This window comes from Vidua macroura, chromosome 9 (assembly GCF_024509145.1).
Source record: "Vidua macroura isolate BioBank_ID:100142 chromosome 9, ASM2450914v1, whole genome shotgun sequence".
Taxonomy (NCBI): Eukaryota; Metazoa; Chordata; class Aves; order Passeriformes; family Viduidae; genus Vidua; species Vidua macroura.
The window spans coordinates 5290887-5314774 of record NC_071579.1 but is presented as its reverse complement, the minus strand read 5'-3'; the positions used below and the strand labels follow the sequence as shown (position 1 = coordinate 5314774).

The window sequence follows — 23888 nt, the reverse complement described above, 5'->3', positions numbered from 1 at the left end:
TTTGTTGAGATGATAAGCAACAATGAATTTTAGTTGGAGCCCTATTGTAAAAGGCAGAGTTTAATCAAAACCAAGGTTTTAAGTGACTGCATTTGCTACAGATGAAAAACAGTCTAGTGTGCTGTGGGTAGAGATGCTGCTTTCCCTTGCCAGACAGCAGCAGGGAATATCAAAAGATGAGTGAGGTGCTCTTGCAGGTGATCTGCTCATGCCTGCTCTGTGACAGCTCCTCTAATAGCCCTTTTTGACCCCAGGGAATTCTTACAACCATGCAGGGGGTGAATTAAGGAGCCTCTCTGCTCATTCTCCTGTGCACTGGCAGAGGTGACTTGGAATGGAGCTGAGAGCTGGACACAGCCTGTTTTTTCCTTGGTTGCTTTACTCCAAAATCTTATTGCACAATCAGCCCTTTGACGTTAAAACTGTTTGCCTTTCCTCTTTTTAAGGAACACTGACAGGAACTTATACATAAATGAAGTTTTAAAAATTTTTGGGGGGAGTTTTTAGCTGGACTCCTTCAGCTGGCTGGGTTGTTGCAGGTGTTGCCTAGGTTACTAATTTATTAAGTCACTTAAATATTTGGAGGCATCAACAATACTAGAGTATGCTGGGGAAAATGAGGATGACATTATTTTAGAACACTGGTTTCCTGACTCCTGTATTTCAGTCACACGATTTATCTCTGGCTGAACATTTTCATGTGGTGCTGTTTCCTATTTTTAAACAATAGGGAAAAAAAAGGGAAGATAAGAAGAGCATAACTGTGACCTGTTGACTTATTATGAGATCATGGATTCCTTTTAACTGATATTTATAGATTTTTATAAAAAATAGCTGAGACTTCTGTATTTTTGACTTATATGCCTTTTTAGCCTCAGGGTCAGAAGTTAAGATCTCATCTGAATTCTTTCAAAATCCTCTGTGAAGACACATAGTAATCATGGAAATACAAATTGTATCTGCAAGGAAAGTAACCAAGTGAAAAGAAATATTGCTGCATTTTGGTTTGTACAGTTCTCTCAAAGCCCTTTGTGTGTTTTGACACCCTCCTATGTTAGAAAACCTTTATAAAATTAATCAGGAGGGAACAGCATTTGTTAATTCTCTTTAATAGGGTTTTGAAAGGTCACAGAAATGTAGAAAGGCTCATCTCCAAGCGTTGGGATTATTTTTAATTGTAAAGCAAGCTGGAGCAGTGCAAGTAAGGAGCTCTTGGAGGTGAAGGGGTCTTTGCACTTAAGTAAATGTAAAACCAAGTCCTGGATTTAGATCCTTTATTATCTAAAGGGATTTTTTTTTTTTCCCAGCTGGGAATACCCCATTAGAAATTAGCTCTTACACTGCAAGCACTGGCAGGCACTTAGTTAAACACATTAATTCTGCAAACTGTGGGAAAACGACACCCATTTCAGCAGATGTGCATGCGTCTGGTGTAGATTTGCATAAGAATGCATATGCTTCTCTGTGAGTTTCTGGCTTGATTAAAACTTGCAGGCACCTTTTCTCTTCCTCTAATGCTGTGTCTGCATTCTTGGCCATTAATGGTTTAATTGAAAATACCCCAGTTTTTTCTGTCTTAAGATAATTCATTTTATTTACACAGTGCTGCACTGTAGATGTGCTTGGTGCTGTATAGACAGAGGCTGCTTTGCTTGTCTTTTGGAATTTGTAGCCAGAACCAGAGAATAAAGGATATAGCAAACATGGAAAATGGCAAATGTGTTTGAAAGTGGATGGAGGATTACACGGTGGAGTATCAGGAGCTGGGAGGGGATTGTGTGTATTCAGTCCCAGCTTCCAAGGTGGTGTGGGAATGGAAATCAGTACTGTGATGAGAAGAAAAGAAGTGTTGAGGAATCTGTGACTAAAAATGATCTCAGACTTAATCCCTCCCAGCATTAGGGTTTCACAGTAACAGTCCAAGAGATTCAGCAGAACCTCTTCACCTTGGTCCTGTTCTCAGTCTGCATGGCATGAAAAGAGTGTGGGAAATTCCTTCAGGTAGACTGTAGCATTCAGTCTGAGGAAGTGTTCTTAACTCTGGTAGCAGGGAATTGAAGCAAAGTACTGGAGGCAGGGTATTTAAAAAGAGGAACATTACTTGGGTTTTGACTTGAAATTTCCAACAAGGAGACAAAACTTCCTAGGAATAAGCATTTTGTGTCCATTGTATCCACGTAACATGATGTAAGAAATGCTGGATGCCCCCTACCACCTTTTAGGGCTTCAGGAGGAGATGTTTTGGTTTTTTTTCCTAGGGCTTCAGAAGGAGATCTTTTGTGTCAAGAAAGGGAGCAAACTTAAAGCAGCGGAGTCTCTGGGACAGGCACCTGATGGCAGTGAGCCCAACTGCATCAGCAACAGCTTCATGCTCTCCTGAGAGCTCTGATGTTCCCCAGCTCTGGAATAGCAGTCCTCAGGGTTAGGCTGAGAAAGCTGGAAAACCTGGACATTTATGACACATCCGCTTTTGGGAGATCCCTCACAGAGGAACTCGAAGTTACTACATGGAATACAATAGTGTAACTGCATTTCTCCTCTGGGGATATACATCATCCTCTACTAGTAAGGGCTTGGAGGAAATATAGGTGGGTTTGGCACTTCTGGAGGGATTTCTGCTCCCCGTTTGATACTTGCATGACAGAGTTAAAAACCTGCTTGCTTTTTTCAGGATCTCATTACTTGAGTTAGTGGATTGGCTTGAGATAAGTGGAGGTAATTCACACCCTCATTTAGCTGACTCTTTAGTGCACTGATACTGGTCTCAACAAGATAGGGGACAGATGCTGCACTACTCAGCACAGTGTGTGCTATGAGGGTTCCAGGAAAATGTGTGCAAAGCAGCAGTGGCTGGGAGGGCTCAGTGCAGTCCTTGAATCTCATTTGGAAATTAAGTGATCGCTTTGCTTCAGGTTTTCTGTTCCAATTTGCCTTGACAAATGGTGACTGCTTTATTAACAATTCCATCAGGGTTAAAGGAGGAAGGATCAGTTTCACTGACTTGAACCATTCATTGCCTTGCTGTATGAGTGCATCCAAAGCATTAATGGTTTTATTTGAGAGGGCTGCTCTGAGCTGAGAAGGTGAGGAAATGAGGCACAAATAGGTCCGATAACTTGTCCAAGGACATACAAGAAACTTTGCAACAGAAGTCTGATCTCCTGAGACACCTACAGTGCTTTGCTTGCATGCCGTGGGTAGCACTGCTTTGTGTTTGGGGTGCCTCTAAGCCTGCTGCTTTACTTAGAACCTCTGTAACTATTAATAATCCCCCCAAATACCCTATTACCTGTCAGATCTGTAGGTCAGCAGGGCAAGATGCCCTCAGAGAGGGACTTCCATTCAGGTGATTACATCTGCTTGTTCCTTTTATTCCTTTTTTTTTTTTTTTTCTTATTCCCCGAAAAGCCAAAGGTAAAGCTTTGTTGACCTTACATATAGAATAAACTTGTCTCATTACAGTGATAGCAGGCTGGACCACTGGTATGAAGGTATTGGATAGCCAGCACTCATTAGCTTTTTGTAATTTGTAAGGCTGAGTGGTGCCTAAATCATTAATTTCAGGTAGGTAACTCTTCACTGCTGACTGGGGGAAGCAAATACAGATCAAACCTAGAAAACCATAGAACAATGGTTAAACCACTTTGAACTCCAACATCCTTCCTGTGGCATTTGGGACCTGGTGCCAGTGGATAGCACAAGTTGGCTTTGCCAACACTTGACTGATCCATAGTAGTTTTCCATGTTAGGTATTTTATCATAGGAGTACAGTGCAGTGCAGGCTCTAGGAAAGAAGAGGAGACAAAATGCTTCCTGAAAAGATGTTTATTTACATTATGAGGTTATACCTCAAGCTGTACAGACAAGCTGCTGCCTTCACTGCATTTCCTACTTGCTTAAATATACTGAAACATGTACATCACGCACCAGAAACACAATGTGCTCACACTTGCTAGGAAATCATTAGACTTCCTTGTCAAATAATACTAAGTATTTCCTATTTTGAGGAGGTATGTTTCTGTAATTATTTTCCATCTTTTTTTTTTTTTTTTTTTTTTTTGTTCAGCATGGTGGGTAGTTGATAGGTATCCTGGAAAATAAGAAGTCAGGAAAGAAACCAACATCCTTCTAAACCAGGTTTGAGAAGATTTATCTAAATGGCATTGGTTTATGCTCTCTCATGCTCTCTGGCAGCACTTGCTTAGGATGTCAGTGAGGTGTGGGGTGATTAATTACCCTGTTGAATAGATTTCATGGGGTCCTTCCTTAACTCCTTCCATTAGCTCAGGCCTTGCTCACTGAAGTTTTCAAATAGCCTCAACTCCCTAGAGATAATGAGTTTTATATCCCATATAGTGAAGTAGCAAAAAAAAAGTTTTATGGTCTTGCCATAAATATTTATGTCAGTTTGCTTCCACGTACCATTGGCTGGTGACTCCTCTGCTTAAAGAAGCTCCTGTAGTTGTTCATGTCCAATTCTGTAAGTATTGTCAGAGCAGTGTGAACTGAGGCCATTTCTAATTCAACTCTCCTCATTTTGATGCCAGTGGTTGCTAATTTCTCAATTTATAGCCATTAAATCATTATAACCATTAAATCAAATTAGGAAGGAAGCCTCCTTTTTTTTTTTTTTTTTTGTCAGCCTATACAAGCTTTACAGATGGAAGTTAAGCATTTTCCACTCTAATTTTTTTTTTTTTCTTTATTTTGAACTTACTAATAGGGAAGTCAGGACTGTGAAGTAAAGGGCCTCTGTTTGAAGAAATGATGAATGTGCACGATAAAAGGAAGTATGATAAGAAGGAAGCAGATTTATTTTTTTTTATTCCAGACCTGTGCTGGAAATGGGGAATTTGCATATGTTGTAAAAGTCAAAATATGTCTGAAACTTTGCTGGAAAAAAAAAAAAAAATGAGGAATGCTGTAATAGTAGTTGAAAATCTAAGTGGTATGAAAGGGAATTAATCTTTGCAATTCTGGCACAACTTGCTTTCTGCTATTTTATTTTGTCAGAATATATTGATTTTTCTGTGTTAAAAACCAGAAAAGGGTGAAAATACAAAAGTATCTGAAAATGCAGCATGGCTGTCAGTGATAAATATATGTGTGCTGTGAGAGCAGCATTCACCTGAATCATCATGTCTCAAATTTATCTGGCTCCAGACTTCAGCAGGGTGTTTGGCCAGTTCAATTATGCATTTTTGGTAATTTGGATTTAATGGCTCTCTTGGCACCTTTAACCTGCTGCTTATATATAATGGTGATAGAATACTGGTCATCTTTTATAATACTGGTCATCTCTAATTATTACATTTGTGAGGCAATAAACAATTATGAATTGTACATAAGCAACTAGAAGGAGGCTTTTTCCTTAGTCTTGTATTTTGACTTACACATTTTTATAAAAACAGATCACAATCCCTTTCTTTATGAATAATTTGAAGAGCAATAGCTCTTAGTATCAAAATACAGCAACTGTTTTCTTTGCAATGGTACAAATCTCTTCTCAGAATAGGATGGAAACCAGACAGCCTGAGAAACAGCAAGTGCTCTGGTAGAAGTTAAGGTAGTTTCCCCTTTGAGCAGATAGGTGTTCCTATAAAAAGGTGCTAAGAATTAAATCAACCTGCTTCTTCCATGCTGAGAAAATACTTGCTCTGATTACAGGTTATATTAGCTTTGATGTTTCACTTAATTCTGGGGAGAAAAAAATGGTGAGAATGGACTGCTGGGCCCTGGCTTTCTGTGTGTTCAGGCTGATTTTACTGCCATCTTTGTGGGATTACCACAGGTATCTGCTGGTCAGGCCATGACATCTCTTGGCTGACATGTGTAAAACTGTAAAACATAACCACCACATCTGTTTGCAGATCAGTCTCTACCTGGATGGCTCTAAAAAAGCTTTGGGCTGAATCTCAAATGAAAGCTGTGGTGACAGAGGGGTGTTGGGACGTTGACACCCAACAACATAAATCTTTGCTGTCAAGGCTGCTATTGTTGTTGATGGAGTTCAGAAGGGTTATCGCGAGTTCAGTCTAAAAAGCATGCAATTAAGTTTAAAACTTGGAGTAGCTTTGCAGGAGACTTACAGAGGAAAAGCTGTTATGTATCACTTGGAGGCTAGTTAATCTGTTTCATCAGGTTACCGGCTGAGATATTCTAGCTGTACTTTTGATTTCCATTTATAATAACCACCCAATTCTCTAGATGACACAGTATCCCTCCCTGTTTTGTTTCCAGACTTTATTGATGTGGCTTCTTTGTGACCTACTTTCTCTGCTTTAAGGTTGCTTTTTTTCATTCCCTTCCAAAAGGAAGTGCCTTCCATGAGAAATGCTGGAAGTTCACTAACCAGTTCTTAGTACTGGTAGATGAAAACTTGGACCAGCCTGAGTGGCCTTCTACTTACACCCTGGGTAGATGATGTAATTGACTTTTGGGTGCTTTCCTTACTAAGTTCTGTTGCTGACCATTTTGAGACCCTGGAGCTGGGTGTTTGGAGAATTAGGGAAGGAAATGCCTGTGTTTCCTTGGAGCTCTCATTACTCGTGATGGAACTGGCCAGCCCTGTGACTTTTAGGGGCATTGTGTTGGCCTCTTGTCCTTGCAGGGGCCTGCAGTATGTCATGTGCTTATTACTTAAGCACTTGCACAGCTGGAGGAAGCAACATCCCAGTTCTTATTCTGGGGTGTTCTTCATTTGTGTTGCTCCTTGTGGTTTTCTCTGTAGTTCCCACTGGTGGTGATTCAGTTTGAGGCTGAGCTGTATCTCTCTTCAATTAGTGGTGCCTTTGCTTTTTATTTGGGGCAGGAGGTGTGTGTTCACTTCTTTGTGGGGACACTTAAAAAACAGTTAGTCTGATGCAGATACGCAATTTTCAGCAGATATGTAACGTTTAGCTAAGTCTTTTGGGGGGATTAATACCTCAGTGGAAAAAAATTTCACTCCTGTAATTTCACAAAGCTGATGTAGCATTTGTAATCATCATCTCATAAAACTGGCTGCTTTTTTTCCTGCTCCATTTCACTCTGGTGTCAAGTTGGTATAGACACTGGTTACCCAAAAGAAAAATCTACTCCAGTCCTTTTTATGGAACCTTGGTGGCTTTTTGGTTTCCAGCAAAGATTAGCCAGCTTTGTGTTTATAAAATGAGCATGCTATTAATTTTAACTACACAGTTTTTGCTTGAAACAGCAATTCAAACCATGAGGGAAATTGTTTTTGTGTGTGTTGATGTCAAAGGAATTTCAGCAAAGGTGACATTCTGCTCCCATTGGGGTCTGCAGTTGAACTTGCCTTTGCTCATCTGGGGTTGGGTGCAGGGTGCCCTTAAGCCCCTTAGAAAAACCTTTACCAGAAGGTGAATGGAGAGCTTGAACTACAAGAGATGTTCACCAGTGCTGCAGACAGCAAGCTACTGGAGGAGAAACACGTTCTTGTAGTCCACTGCTGTAAGTCAGAATCCTCACTGCCTCCCTTGCTGCCTTGTGTCTAACCAGCTGTGGGCTTGTGTGCTGGTAGAGGTGGAGTTATGCTTGTAAATGGAGTGCTGGAAGAGTCTGGGGGCTAAAAATACAGCTGAAAGTAGCTGTAGTGGAGTAATTTGCCTCAAAAGGCAACCTCTGGCATTGTGCTTAGTGTTACCAGGGCTCTGAGGTTAAAGGAGCTCTGTGTGACTGGGGAGAAAATGCAGAATTGAGCAAGTGTGGGGGTGCCAGCTGGAAAGAGCCAGTGGTTTTCTGGGTACACCATCCATTTCTCCACATCTCTTGCCAGCAGGATGCTGGGTGAAAGCGGGGTGGTGCTGTTTTTGTTGGAAGCAAACTTGGTACAAGAGGCCATACTGGTCCAGATGTATGGCATGTGAGAGTTGTTAGTGGTTTGGAGCTTTTTAGGATGTTCTTATTCTCTGGATGGAATATCCAGCAAAGCAAGTGAAACATCGGCACCCATAAGGGATAGCTACTGAGTTTCATACCTTGGGTTTTTTTTTTAATCTTTCCCTTTATCAGCATATAGGAAACAATGATTGCAAATCTCTTCCCCAGCACATGCAGATGTATTTGTTGCTTGGAATCTGAGCTGGGCAGGAGCTCTGAATTATCAGCATCTGATTCCAGAGCTTTGACAATCTGCAATCTCCTTAATATTCTGATGACCCACCATGGGTATTATTTCTCTGAGGTTTTTTTTTTGGGTTTTTTTTGTTGTTGTTTTTTTTCTTGAAACTCATATTGCAGTCTGAATGCTGTTGGTTTAGGATTAAAAGAGATGTTGGCTGGCTCTGTGCTTTGCACAATTTTCCTGTGGCAGCAGAAAGAGGGAGAGTGGATAGTAGGATGCTCTTTCTTCCACATTAGTACAAATGAAGCCTGAATTAGAAAGAACTTTTAAAATTGAGTGTTATCTCCTGTTCATAATTGTGTCTCTCTAATACTATGACTACCAAAACACATAAATTATTCATACAAGGAAGAAATACTCAGATTTTTTTTCTTGGGGGATCACAGCACTTCCAAGGAAACACTTTTTACCTCTAAAGACACTGAGCAACTCTGCTCTGGATTCTCTGGCAAGGGTATTATTCCAGTTACAGCTTATCTTTAGAAATAACTGCAGATTAATTTTAAAAGACACATGTATTTTAAAATTAATCTTGCTTACCCAGATGGCAATTAGATTCATCTTAGCGGTAATGTAAATCTAGAGTAGCTCTCCAGCCTAAGGGCTGGCCATTTTACTGTCCAGCTGTTTTGCAAATGATTTATTTCATTTTCCCCCTTAGTTTCTTTGCCTCACCCCTCAGCTTTACTCTTGCTGCTCATAGTACAGTGAGGGAAGAACAGTTGCACTTAGCAGCTCCAATAAATGACTTTATTAGAATTAGAATTGTGTCTGCATTACACTAATACCAAAGGTCTTAGTTCATCTTATAGTCTCTGAAGCAGATTGTCATCATTTCCACACTGCCTCCTTACAGTGGGGGAAGACAGCTCTGACTCAGTCCCTGGATAAATGGGAATACAGGGAACTGAGTGCTGCTGCCAGGCAGTTTGTTCAGGCTTTGTCAGTGGCTAAAGACGTCTTTCTCCCCACTTACTGTAATGTTGAGCATAACGTGCAGGAAGAAGACCTGCTTTACAACAGCTCAGGAATAAGGATGAACTACCTTTCTGTCAAAATGATAGTAAAAAGTCCTTAAGTCTGAGGATTTAATGTGGATATTTAGAGGACAGTACAAATGTTATCCTAGGACACAGCAAAACCAATGCTCCATCTGAAACCTGCAAATTTTTTGGCATTCCTTGCTGACAGAAAATAAAATTAAAAACCGTACTCTTTTCAGGCGTTCCAGTAAACAAGCTCATGAGTAGGGAATTGCCTTCTTTCAGTTGGGAAGTAGCTCACAGGATGGAAATTCCTTGCTGCTTCTCCTGGTTTTCTGAACTTCAGAGCAGTGGAATTACATGCCAAACACAGCAGAGTTTTGTGCTATCCTAGGGAAGCCATGCCTGCAATGTCCTGGAGATGGAGCAGAGCAAGTCTTAGAGGTCAAATTCAACTCCAAGGTCCATATGAAAGATCTGAAAGATGAGGTGTGGCTTTATGGTTCCTGGAGAGGCCTCACAGACAGACTCCCTTGCCTGGGAGGAGGTTTCCATTTGAAATGCTACCTCTGGGCTTCACTTTGAGGCTTCCTATCTTTTCTTATCTGCTGGACCAGTGTCAATTGCTACTTGTATTTGTCTGTTCTTTGCATCAGGAAAGTCTCTGCAGAGCACTGGAGGATCACCCCTGTGCCTAAGGGCTGTAACTCCCAAGGGTACTAGGAAAAAACCATTTCTTCTGCATTTTCTAATTTCTTGTATGCTATCCGTAGCTTTTTATTTTTCTGAATTAGTCTCTCTGCTACACCTGCCATGGCTCCTAAACAAAATTTAGAAGTGCAGCCCAGACAGAATATTAACACCATTCTCATTTATTTTTTGAAGAAAGGGCTAAAAAGGAAACAGCTTGCCTCAGTTGTCTTGTCAAACTTGTTTAATGTCAGTACATGAAGTATTTCACTAGAACATTTCCACCTTTACTCTTAGTAAGTGGATGTTTTTTGTGGCTGATACACACAAGGTATGAACTTCCATTCACACATCTTTGCCATAGCTTCTTTGCTCTCACTCAAATACCAGTTGTTTCTTTTGAGTCACTTATATAGCGGCAAAGAGAACAGGTAGAAAAAAATGGGGTTTGGTTTTTATCTTTCTGAAGGTGTGCCTTTGTCTTGAAGATAAATCATTATTTATAAACCAAATAATGTATTTTCAAATGCAGTGTGTGGTTTGGAGTTTTTTTTAAAACTGTTCTACTTTAAACTGGAAGTCTGTGGTTGAAGTGCTAGAATAAAACCCAGAAGCAGCTTGATGCTGTGCACCCACTTGGATGGTAAAGCAGAAAGAAAAATACCAGGGAAGCTGGGGAAAGGGACAGCAGCCCTAAAAATCCAAACTCTTCCTAATCTGTCTCTTAATCAATTGTGTTATGTCATTCTCAGGAGTTCACAGGCAGCCTGAAAGCAGAGACCAAAGTTCTTCATGGGAGATTTGACAAATCCACCTGTCAGTGTCACCCGACAACTGATTTATCATCTCTGACAAGTAGAAAATTGCTTTGACTTGTCTGCAGGACAAGTAAAATTTAGTAACAGTGATGGGATTTTTTTAAAATTGTCATGATCATGTAAATCCTGTTATCTCTGTAACTCAAGTTCTGAACAGTAAAATGACATTAACTTGCTTAAAAAAAATTTAAAAGGTCTCATATTAACAGATAACAGGACATTTTTCCCCCTCAGTTCATTTTTAAATCCTGTTGCCTTTCAAAGGCTCACACTTGTGTATTTCAGCCCTATTTCTCTGGTAATAGAATATTGAAGATGTCTTTTAAAGAAAAAACCCAGCGTGTAGCTATGTCACATCAAAAAACACAAAGGAAGAAAGTCTGCTTAATCTGACAAAGCATCAGTGTTCAGGCTATAAGCTCATTATGAGGCTTGTATAGTGGGAGCTGATGTTTTTCAAATTAATTTCTATGATTACCATATAAACATTTTAATAGCCTTTCTTTCTCTCATATCCTCAGCAGCTGAATATTTTAGTATGTTATCTGGTCTTTCACAGCAGCCTTTATCCCAATCAGCCATGCATGATATGTTTACTAGAATGCTTATAAGTATTTCCACTGTAATTTCATGTTCCAGGTTATGCTGCTTCAGCAGCTTCTCTGAGTGCATTTGGGGTGTTCCCAGAAAACACTCAGGGAGTTTTGGGAACTTTGAATTTCTAATTTTATTTGGTAGTCAATGTAAAGAAGTCACATAATATTCTATTTAAATCTTTCAACTGTCTGGAAAACAATTTGCTGTAGCAAACATCAAACACCTTGAACAACGAGGCTGATGCTGCAGCATTTGGTTTGGTTTGGTATGTGTGTTATTTGCTGACAATAATAAGTAAAGCCTCGTGTTCTGCTCATGCTGTGACTGAAAGGTTGAGGGAATCTAGAAAGTAGGAGTAGAGCACTGTTAAATGGCAGAGATTTGTTGGGATTAGGGATCTATGCAGAGCTGCCTCCTGCTGTAGGGTCCCAGCACAGGAAGGACAAGGACCCGTTGGAATATCCAGAGGAGGCACCAGGGTGGTCAGGGGGATGGGGCAGCTCTGCTGTGAGGAAAGGCTGAGGGAATTGGGATTGTTCAGCGTGGAGAAGAGAAGGCTTTGGGGTGACCTCATGGTGGCCTTTCAGTACCTGAAGGGAGCCCACGAGACAGATGGAGAGAGATTATTTACAAGAGCATGGAATGATAGAACAAGGAGAAATGGGCTCAAAATGAAAGAGAGTAGGTTTAGATTAGATGTAAAGAAAAAATCCTTCCCTGTGAGGGTGCTGAGGCCCTGGCACAGGTTGCCCAGAGAAGCTGTGGCTGCTCCATCCCTGGAAGTGTCCAAGGCCAGACTGGATGGGGATTGGAGCAACCTGGGATATTTGAAGGTGTCCCTGCCCATGGCAAGGGGCTGTAAGTGGATGACCTTCAAGGTCCCTTCCAGCCCAAACCATTATATTTTATAAATTAAGACTACTGCCAGCTTCTTGAAACTGGTGGAGTTTCAGGCTGTTGTACCACATAGGTTTGAGTCTTGCAGCTCAGCATTCTGATATTGCTTTTCTTCTCTCTCAGCAGCACCAGAAATGTCAAAAAATGTCATACTGCTCTAGGCATGGTCACAACATACATCCTCTGGGATCCCTCATTTGCATCCAAGACCTGTCTTGGCTCAGTTTCTATGACAATCTCCTGTTCTGTATGTTTTCCATGATTACTCCAAAGCTCCTGCTTCCCTAGTTTGTTTCCCATCAGTAGCTTTGAATATCCATCCTCATGCCTTGAGTGTTTCTTCTGTGTCTCACACTCTCCCAAGCTTGTTGTCAGCAAGTAGAAGAATTGCAGCACACCAGTTAGGAGATCTGAAAGCTGTGTATGGGCAGGCTAGGCAAGCATTTGAAATCAAAATAAAATCTCCCAGCAAAATAGCGGTAGCATAATCAACAATTATAGTGTGTAAAGCTGATTTTTTCTAACCTATCTCTTTTCTATATATGGTTCCCCCTCTCCTCCCTTTTTTTGCTTGCCCCTGCTGTTTGGGCTTTGGGGGTGGGAGACCTGTTTTGAAAGATGCATTAAATGCACTAGCTAAATCTACCAAGCTAAGAAAACAGCACAAAAATAATGTAATAATTGTCAAAACCTCCTATCAAAACCTCTGTAACAGAAATAAAGCATGGATAAAATGTATGACATTTTTGAAGTGATTGCATTCTTTAGTACTGAGGAGAGACAGCAAAGTCTAGATATTGTTTGATTTTATTCTTTTTCTTTTTTGAAACTACCTGGGTTGCTGGTAAGTGTCAGCATTATTGCTGTCTTGAGGCTTTTCCAGTGACAGCTTATTAAGAAATTGAATACTCTCAGAACTGCACTATTTTAAACATAGGGGGTTGGGGATAGTGTGCAAATGAGGGAGTAAGCAAAGAGGCTTTGGAATTCCAGTCTGCTGCAGAGGAACAGATTCATTGCTGCAGGAAGAAATGGTTTCCAAGAAACTTTTGGGAAAAAGGAGGAAGAAAAGAGCAGTGCTTAAGCCTGTGACCTGCTGCACACTTTTACAATGTTTCAACATCAATGTGGATAAAAGTAGTAAAGATGGAAGATAGGAGTAAAAGCACCTCTCATGATAAGACCAGAAGAAACAGGTTTTGCTGTAAAGATGAAATGCTCCTTGCACTTGTATTTTAAGCAATGTTTTGCTCTTTTAAAAGTGTTTGAGGAAGACAGAGATCAAGCAGGAGACATGATAATTACATGAAGCTCGTTTACTTCTACATGTCACGCCAACCATTAAATCAGGAGATGTGATGAAAACGGGTTTAGAAGGTTATTTAGCTAAGCCTGAGCTGTTCATTGTTTTTCCACTTTAGTTTAGTTGCAATTTTGTCATGTAAAATCAATGAATGCATAAATACACAAAAATAGGACGGCCTTTAAACTTGCCATGTTTCTAACAAGTGGTGTAGGAAACTGCTGCTGCCTGTTGACCCTGTCCCTGTGAACATCAATAACAATATGTTTATTTTTCCCCATCTCAAATGTTAAGTTGTTGATTTCAGTGGTTTTGACCTTCATTTCCTGTGGAATGAGACTTTTTTTTTTCCTCCTTCTCCTTGGATTTGAAGGTTGACCATCAGGAAACAATATTTTTTGCTTATTTTAAGCTATGCAACACATATTCATTCCATGCTTTTTCTGTCCTTGGCTTCAACTTGTAGTATCTCAGCTCCTTCCTCACTTACTCCAAATTCATCCAAAAAAAAGGGCTGTCTTTCCTCCTGCAGGCTCTAAGCCTTTAGTAACACTGATATTAATATTATCAGCAGGCTGAAGTTCATAGGGTGATTGTGAAGTGAGAAATAGAGAGTGTAAAGGAATTACTTTGTTATTGTACTCAGACTTTTCTCAAGGGGGAAAATAAAACTCCCTGTTAGGAGTTCAGCAAATCCAATCACCAGTGTTGGGGTTTGAAGGTACACAATTAGAAAGCAGTATGGCAGTAGGATGCAAAGAAGCACAGCATCTGTCATGCCTGAAATAGTACAGATTCTGTTCAGTGAACCTGGTCACTTAAATTTTTACCTGTCCAATTAAACTTTTAAAGTAAATTTTGGTAGATGCCTTAGATAATATACATGTGATTGGTTTCATGTCTTCATTTTTGCCCTGCAGCCTTGTTAGTCTGATCCTTCTTTCAGATAGCATCATTAAAATACTGGCTCATTAGAAAAATGCTAGGTTTTTAACATCATCTTAATGTAGCCTTGTGTATCTATTTTTTTGTAGCAATAGTGCATGCAGGCTTACCTATTTACTTTTATATTCTTTTGTTTCTCTTTCCCCCACTATATTAACAGCTGTGGTAGATGAACCAAGAGCAGGGACCCCTGCATTATGTTGGGACTTGACTTCAGTGGTGCCTTATCTGAAGCCTTGCCTGAGTAATGGCTCTGTCAACCTTTGCTGGAGGGGATAAATTTGGCTTTCCTGGTCACAGAGTATTAGTCTGACTTTTCTGTTAACACCTTTGACTCTTTCTTTTCTGGCTCAACGAAACCCCAACAGTTTAAGTAAGCTTAGCCCCAACAGCTTAAGTAGCCAAGTTGGAGTTGGAAGTACAGTATATTTTAATCCAGTCTGCATTTCAACAGTATTTTGATTACATGAGATGGAAAAGTTGAAGTTACTCTGTGCCTAATCTACTTGGTATCAGTAAATCACAGACACTGTATCACCGTTAACTTTCTAAAGAAAAATATTATTCAAATTTAACTTGGAATACATTTTCCCTCTATTTCTTATGCTTGTGATCTGAGAGATGGGAGTATTTTCTCTCCTACTTTTCCCCTTTCCCCCAAATTCTTATTTAGTGTTTCCAGACAGAGGAAGAAACAGGATATGTCCAAAACTTACATCAGGTTTGTTTGCAGTGACCTGCCAGACTCTCTGAATGTTGCTTGGTATAACAGCTACCTAGGAATTTGGGTCCCCTCTTTTAGGATGGACCCATTACCTCCAAACTGTTCTGGCTCACTGACCTTGAACAGTGTATTTGTGGAACATTCATCTTCATGAAGCAAATGCAGATCTACCAGATCCCACATTTCCCAGCACGAGGCTTTCTGTCACTCTAATTCCCTTATCATAACCACAGCAACTTCAGTTACCCCTGAATCCTGGCCCATCTGTCTTGGATTTACTAGAATAGTACTGTGGTTTAAATAACATCGCCTCCATTTGTGGAAGCAAACATTTATTGGTTTATCTGCAGGCAGAATTGATGAATATTACTGTTTGCAGGGATAAATGGCATTTTATCATGGACTCATAGCAATATCCTACCTGACTGCACCTGCTGCTGGAGACAAAGCACAGGGAAAAGTGACTTCCAGGTGGACTTCCAGGCCTAGAGGAGACTGGAACCCTCTGTCAAAACTGATTATAAATTACTTTTTTTTTCCTAATTTCAGCTGTCTGTTTAAATTTTGAATTTTATTTTTGTGATCAAACATTGTTCCAGCTCCTTTTCCTGATCAGTCTCAAGGATTATTTTTCCCCCATGCAGAATAAAGAATGCTAACGTGCTGCAGCTTAGGGCGCATTTGTTTGAGTGCTGTCCCATTTGATTAGGCATCCTCGGTGAACCAAACCCACTGATTTTTTTAACTCACCTAGCATGGAGCTGAACTTTGTTTCAGATCAGAATCCCTGGTATTTGTGCTGATTTCACAGATGGTGAAAGTTTATTTTCCAATTTTACAAGCTGATTTTACAGATATTTGGGGAAAATCATCCTGCTGTGTAACTAGCATGAGTCAGCATCAAAACTTTTCTGTCTCTTTCCAGTATCTTTTCTGCTGACATTTTTTCTTGTTACAGTGCCTTTTGCAGTACTTTCATATCTATTTTATTCCTGGCTTGTAGCAACTGTGAGAAATCTTTTAAATAAGGACAGTTGTTAGTGTGTGTGGGTTTGAGAAGTTATGAATTCACAGCTACTTGAATGTGCAGAAAGAAATAGCCTTCTTTTTCCAGCCTTAATGATTTGAGGATTCTTGGGGGAGGGCAAGGAAGCATCAGTCATTTCTACAGTAATTTCATGCTGATGGATCCCTCTGCATCCTGCAGCCTATGGTGGTGGGTTTATTGACTGTAGGTCAGTGTAGGAAGGCAGTTTATGCACATACTCTGCTGTGTTGGAAAGCTTCATTAATTAGAGGCTTCTCATTTTCTCCTTGATATTTTACTGCTCTCACACTTGCTGATCTCAGGGGGAGGTGGTTCCCCAAAGACACAGCCCAAGGCACAGCCAGTCCTGCTAGAAGGAAAGGGTCTATTAATCTGGTTTAGTGCTGGGCAAAGGGTGTTGTGAATTTCCTCCATTCATCGATTTGCCACTCCCAAACAAATGAGTAGTCTGCCCTCATTTGGATCACCTGATTACTAGCCAAAGTTTAGGAATAGAAGGACAAAGTAGTATGTGTGCTGTCGAAGTAGCTTCTAAACGTTTGATTATAGGGTTAGAAAGAAAATAATATGAAAAGAAAACACAAGTACAGATTACACATGAGAGCAAGATCCTTCATTGGCTGCTCTGGGAGTCTGGCAGCACACTCTGCTGCTCCTCATGAGGCTCCATGGCCTTGGGTTTTCTTCAGGCTTTCTTCAGTTCTCTTGCTAAAATCACTAAAATAAAACAGCCTGTGCTCTGCCCAGACTGGGCTTTGAGAGTTGGGTGTGAGCATGGGAGCAGCATAGTTTTTTTGAGCTGTGCTCTCAGCTGGGATAAAAAACAGGGTGAGAATCCTTTCTTAATTTTTCCACTTAATTTGCACATTACTCATACATTTCTTGGCTTCTTGCAGCATTTTTGGGTCTTCTGTATGTCTTTGACTTTCTCAGAGTCTGGGACTTTGGTTGTCCACAGACCTTATGAGCTTCTACCTTCCCTCTCTCAGTGAGCACTGCACGAAGGCCAAGTGTCACACAGATGACAGGTTTGCCATTCCCTGTTTTTTTTTTTTTTTTTTCCCTTTAAGCTACCTTCCTTCCTTTCCCACCACTTCTTTTTAGCATTTTTAGCTGCTGCAATATTTCTGCTATAATTAGCTCTAAGCATGACTGTTGTTATCTCTCCAGAGTTTAATTTTTAAAAGACGATCTAGAGGAAGTAATGCTACCTTGGCTGAAATCCCTTTATTGTTTTGGCCAAGTGGCCAGCTTGGTGATGGTTAACACAACGGGCTTTTAAAAAAGGTTTCTGCTTGTCCTCTTCAGGTCTTCAGTCTGGATAAAGGACTTGATGTACCATTAAACATTAGACATACACTCACCCCCAGTGCATGTGCTGGTTTATTTTGATTTAGTCTGGATTTGTATAATTTGTCTATCTAGGTCATGAGTGAAAATAAGCTCAGGGTATTATATGCAAAACAGATCTGATTTTTGACTTGTTGCCTCCTGAAGAAGAGTTCTGTGCAGGGTGTTGATTTTGCAGAGGTTGAGGCTCAAATGTGTGGAGGGAAGAATTTTTCCTTGCTTTGAAGTTTGTGCCAGTTAAGGCTGGTGAGGTGGTGGAAGCTCTGCACCCTTTTCCTTTTAGCATTGAGTGAATTTTGTCTCCATATTTACTAGTGTGAAATTAAAAAAAAAAAAAATTGAACAGGATACAGGAACAGTAACTTTGACTTCACCTTGCACCATCTTGCAAACAAATCAGTGGCTATCGTCCTGCCCTTCCCAGAACTGGGTGTGGTGGCTGAAATAAAACATCTCACAAAGAGAACACAGCTCTATTGTTCCAGGGCAGCAGAAAGATGACTTCTGAAGGCTGAAGTGAGGAGTTTGGTAGTTATTTTTACTGTGTGTGTCCTTTTTTGTGGATTTTATTTTTTCAAGTACGATATTTGTGCTGGTTTTGACCCTTTTTCTCCAGTCTTTATTATTTTATTGATTACCTAAATAAATAAATTACAAGAAGCCTTTAGAGCCACTCACTGTAATTTGAAGCTCGTTTCAAATTATCTGCTCCAATTTAATTGATGAATTTCAGCGAGTGGTAGCTTAGCTTAGGAGTGTTCCTCTGCACCAAGGAGGGATTGCAAAAGCAGAACCTCCCTCAAAAGTTGCCTCAATACTTGGCCTCAGAGAAATGTCCTTATCCTTCTTCCACCTCCTCATTGTTTCACACTCATGCTCATAGCTGTCTTGAATTTAATTTTTAGTTTGCAAGCTGGGATTTTCCTTATTCATTTTATGAATGCAATGCCATGCAGGAGTCAGCCTTGTACCTTAAACCCAGTCTGGATTTACTGCATAACTAGGAAACAGGAACAAAAAGGCCTCCTGCATAACTGGTATTATTTCTCTTGCTGAATAAACCTGTTCTTATGATTATTTCTTTACTGGCAGCAGACCCAGAAGGTTTCTGACTGGATGTTCATGCACACCTGTGTCCTGTTTTGTGACTTTTGCCCATGGATGGGGTCTGAAGTTCCTCCTGGAGAGATGCTGGATACTGAACAAGATAGCTGGACTTGGCCCAAAGATAACTAGTGGAAAGTCTGAGAATTGTATTATGCCGAAAAAAAAAAAAGCCTAATGGACTGTAAGAGAGTCTCTGGGATCTTGGAGTGCGAGTCTCCCAAAGAACCCTGGGTGGTGATGCAGCATAACTGAAGATAAAGGGAAAACCACAGGTCATAAAAGTGTGATTTATGGTGGTGACTTCTTGTGCCAAATAACTGCGTGTGGAGACTGTTGTTCTCAGGAACATAAGGAGTGGTCTTTGTGTTGATGATATTATTTACTCCAAACACTAATTGACACTGAGTGTATTAGAAAGGAAGTGATTTTTAGGGTGGGTTTTCCACCTGAAAACACAAAGGCAGAAAGAAGCAGGAGCTTCTTCCTTTGCAAGCACCTGCTGCCATAGGGCACTGAGGTGTCTGAGCACAGCCCCTAGTTTGACATTTCAGCAGGTCTCTTACTGAAGTAACACTTGACAGTGTATAGCAATGTTTTTCTTTCAACTTTTGTTTTAATTTACAATCAGCATTGCTCAATTAGAAGTTTTCCCTTTAAGATCTGCTGCTATGCCTTTTATATCTGATCTTCCAAACATATTCTTGTGTGGCTTTTCCATCTCCTCTATGTTTTCTGTTAAAGAAAACCTCATAAAAATGGCTGATTAAAAATTATAATTAAAGGATCCTGCTTTACTACAGACCTGATGATAAAAATTTTAGAACATGAACATCTTGTAAGAGCAATCATTTCAGTTTGCTTACTGTAGTGGACTAATGTTTGATCCTTCAGTCACATTTGGAAATATAAAATCACAAATTTTAAAAACTTCCTCTCTATTTCAGACTGAAGACTTAGACTGCATAAAATCCAACATGTGCTAGTCAAATGAGCAAAATATTTGACATCCTTCAGCTCTGGTAACAAAAGGACCATAGTCTGTGGAATCCCTGATGCCAGCTGTGTTGAAAGTTGCTGACTTGGCCTGTGGCTGTTCCCTGCTCATACAGAATTACACTTTCACAGACACAATCCAAGCTGTGTGCAGTTTTCTTTTTTTTTTCTAAAGAAAAAACAAACATATGCTCGAATATAAGCACAGACGTATGTCAAAGATGCAAAATAAAAGGCAGGCAACAAAGCATGTTAATTTACAAGAGTGTCTTTGTAATTTTGGTTTCTGACTAGGGTTTGCCACACCTTCATTTCATTATCCCCTTTTCCTTTCATTCATCTTCAGAAGTACTGCAGCTTTGCCTAATTCCTTGAAGAGGAATGTCATAAAATGATAGTATTTCTAAGGAATGCAACATCACATCTGACTGGGCAGCCTTCCTCGTGTTTGCTCTTTGACTTTTTGGCCTCTGCTACATGTAAATAATCCTCCTCCTTTAAAGGGCTTTTTCTGTTTGTTGCATATAATACAGATTGGGAAAAAAAAAAAAAAAAGCTTCTGCTTTGTGCTTTCTCCCTGTTGTAATGGGGAGAGGTGAGTGATGGAGAAGCATTCCCTTTTTTCTAACCATGGTTAAAAAACCAGAACAGTCTTTAACAGGTCTAGGATGCAAGTAGGGCTGCTTTTTGTGAAGAACAGTATGTTGTGCCATGGAGGGAGGGTTTGAACAGGGCTGAGAGCCATGCATGGATTTGATGACATTTTAGTGGCTACTTGCAAAAAGAAGGAACTGTGATGTTGTTTAGCAAAGTTAAGTATTTCCCCAAATGTTTTCTGTTCTACAGAATCGTGGTCTTTGTGTAGGAATATGATAAAATGTAAATAATCTGAAGTTGTAGAGAGCATGCACATATTATATGTGATTAATTTTGGTAAGCTTGACCTGTGAAAGTAAATACCTGTTTTACAGTGTTGTTTACACAAGAAAGTGGTCAGGAGCACGTGTTTCTTTGAAAGATGACTCTTTCGGCTGCAGCACAATTTTATTGGGGGCTCTTGGGATCAGTTTGCTCTGCAAAATGCATTGTACTCTGGTAGTTATTCTCCCTGTCTGAAGGAGGATGGCCGGTAGGGTTGAATGTCAAAGAGCTGTTGGGCAGAATAATCCCCTGACACATCTTCCTTACTGCAGGAGAAGCTCCCTTCTGAAGTCAAAATCATTTTCTCAACAATAAAACTGTTAGGAAGTGCAGTGCTGTGATTTTCACTCTGCTAATGCAGCTGGGAAACCCTTCAGTTTAGAGGCAAGCTGAGAATTTCTATTGCTAATTTGCTATATTAAGGCAAATTAGAGTTAACTGATGTACTTCTAAATGTGGCCTGTGTGAAATGAAGTTCCTTGCAGCATAATGTGTTTTTTTTTTTTTTTTTTTTTAATAGCACAATTTATTATTCCATAAGTAGGTAATTCCTCTTTGCTGATAACCACATGTCTGGTCTTTCCTTATGCTGTTGCAGTTCCCTTGGAGCAGCAGAGTGCCTTTCAGAGTGCCAGTGATGGAGTTGTAGCCCCTTGAGGGGCTGTATTTAGACTGGCTGCTAACAGATCAGCTCCTTCATGTAATTACCAAGCTCTGACAGAGCAGCTCAGTGCACATAATTACTTTCCATTTGCTCTCTGAGTCGCAGGACAGCCCTTCCTGCTTGGTGAGGAGTTTATGCCTTTAAAAAAAGAAGAAATCATTTTGTAGCTCCCAGCAGACCTCTCAATAAACATCAGCAAGTTCTGCTTATCCGTGACATAGAACAAAAGTATTTGCCTGTCTCATTGTGCGTCCTGACTTCACTGGCTTGAAATGACACCTTTTGGAAGTGCCTCTCCTGCTGGGATGCTTTGTCTTTGGAGTGACAACTCCCACCTGTGTCAGTTGTGGAATTCACCACTGTGAAGGATCCTAACTTCCATGGTGAAGGATCCTCAGTGAAGCCATACCTGGCTTTGCAGCACCTTTGTTCCCTTCACTGCAGGGAATGCTGGAAGGTATCAGAGACAGGATTTTTTTCCTGAGGCTCTTCTGTTGATTTTAGTTGTGTTTCATTATTATGGAGTGGGATGAATGAGGTGGTACAGAGACAGGGAGAAAGGCTTTGTGGTTTTTATTAGCAACAACTGTGCAAGCAAACTTAATTTGGCATTCTGAAGCCTGCTGGTGGTGTTCCAACTTTACCCCTCAGCTGTTGCTCACTGCATTGCAGAGGCCTCTGTAATCTAGCAATTTCTCATTGTCTCCAGCCCCTGCCATTTATAAGTGGGGACTCAGGTTGCAGAGCAGATTAAGTGAGCATTCCCTTTTATTTTTAATTTTAATACAAGTGTTTCCTCAAGTCATAGGAAAAATACACCTGGCACTCACTAGCTGGGGGATGTGTGCTTATTAGATGAATGGAAAATACCTGTATGATCTTGTCCCCTTTGGTTTTATAGGAAAGAAGCAATAATATGCACTTTGATTATGATACTTCCTATGTTTCATATTTTCTTCCACTCCCAAAACAACCAGTCTAGTTTATTATTTCTCTTCTTCCTCCTCTCTCATTTCCTTCTTCTGTAGTTCATGGTATTTCTCATCCTGTCTCTTTTGTCTGTGTGCTTCCCTTCCTTACTGCTGCCCCAAGTGCAGCAGTAGTGCCGTCTTGCTCATTTTTAGATTAAAATTCTTATCCTTTTGAGAGGGATGTTTTTTAGCCTATCTTTTATCAGCTTGCTTTTTCAGGTTGTAGGAGAATTAGAAAGGTTTGCAGGAGCTGCCCCAAAGAGGCCAAGCCTTCTCTTCTCTCCATATCAAGGGGAAAATCTGTCCCCTCACTCAAATTCCATGTTTGTCCTTTTATTTGGGAGAGTAAATCCCACAGGATTTGTAGGCATCACTCACCCTACCCCTGGTCCCATAAAGCAGTCCTTTTACACAAAACCATTTTGCAGAGATTATTCTAGGCAGTTATTGACATGCCAGTGGTGAGTTAGCATGTGAAACCATGCTCTGGGGGTTCAGAGTGCCTTTTGCCTTGCACAAAAATGGTATCCCAGAGCTATTCTGTGCTGGTGGGGAGGTCTTCTCTCTTGGGAGCTACATTTTTGTCTGCCTATTGCTTGCACTGGTTACAGTCCAGCAGCCTGTCAAATGTCTGACTTACCCCCTCTTAGAAAAACTTGAGCAGCTCTGGCATAACCCTCAGCTGACGTTTTTGCAGCCGACTGGTGACTCACAGTCCCACTCACAAGAAAGCAAGGAGTGGTTGGGTCAACTCTGCTCCAATAAACAAGGCAACTGGTGCTTGTGCTTGCAGGTATTCCTGGTTTCTGCCGTAAAATTGGCATCTCATAAATGCTGCTTCATGCTTTCCTCCTCTCCAGACAAACATCTGAAAACAAGGAAAGAGATGAAGGTCGGTGGATTTTTTTCCTGCTTGGTAGCCTCTAATTGTAGTTCAAACAAAGCCCAGGATTACCAGCACATAGGAGGGAAAATACACAAAGTACCATTTAGCAACACACCTGGCATCTGGTGTGGAGATGTGATTTGTTTTTTTGGACTACCATATCTTGTAGCTTTTTTTTTTTTCCCCTCTCATCGACTCTAAAATACAAGGGTGATGAGGAAGAGTTGTGCAAAACAATTGAAAACCACTGTATTTCTGTTCTGCTAAAGGAAAAACAGTTCCTTCACTAGACTGCCTGTTCAGACTTTCACACAGCCAATGTAGAAATCCATGAGTTATCAAAAGGGGCAGTTTTGATTCCCACGATGACATGGGACTGAAATGCTCATTTGAGGTTTTGTGAGGGAAAGCACATTGTTTTGCACGTGGATTGCAGTGGGCTTTCAGGGTTATTTCAGAGAGCAAATTACAAGATTCTCCTGTGGTTCTGAAGCCTTGTTTTCCTTACTGATGTGCCCAAGTTTAGGGATTAAAAGTAGGTTTCTGGCAGCTGTCTGCCAACAGCAAAAGTAGGACCTTGTATGCAGTTACAGCATTAAGCATGTCTGGTCTGTGGTGGGGGAAAAGGGAGATTCCAGGAGGAGAAAAGAAGAGACCAGCAAATTTCTTCTGCTGTTATCAAGCAGGACCTCAGCAGTCTGGCCTCTAAGAGTATAAATTCCTGCTGGGAGGATCACTCCAGGTGGAGGGTGGCTCTGCACTGTCCTCTCCCACAAGTCCACAGACAGAACAGTTGGTTTTGTTTATTTTTGCTGGATTGGTTTCATAATATTCCTAAAGCAGTATCACCTCCCACTGAAAGCAGT

General features: G+C 40.6%; 1 protein-coding gene across 2 annotated transcripts in view; it reads left to right on the top strand.

Moving 5' to 3' along the window:
* The window catches only part of RASAL2 (RAS protein activator like 2), a 163261-nt gene that overhangs the window by 5548 nt on the left and 133825 nt on the right, over positions 1-23888 (top strand). The gene's annotated exons all lie outside the window — the stretch shown is intronic.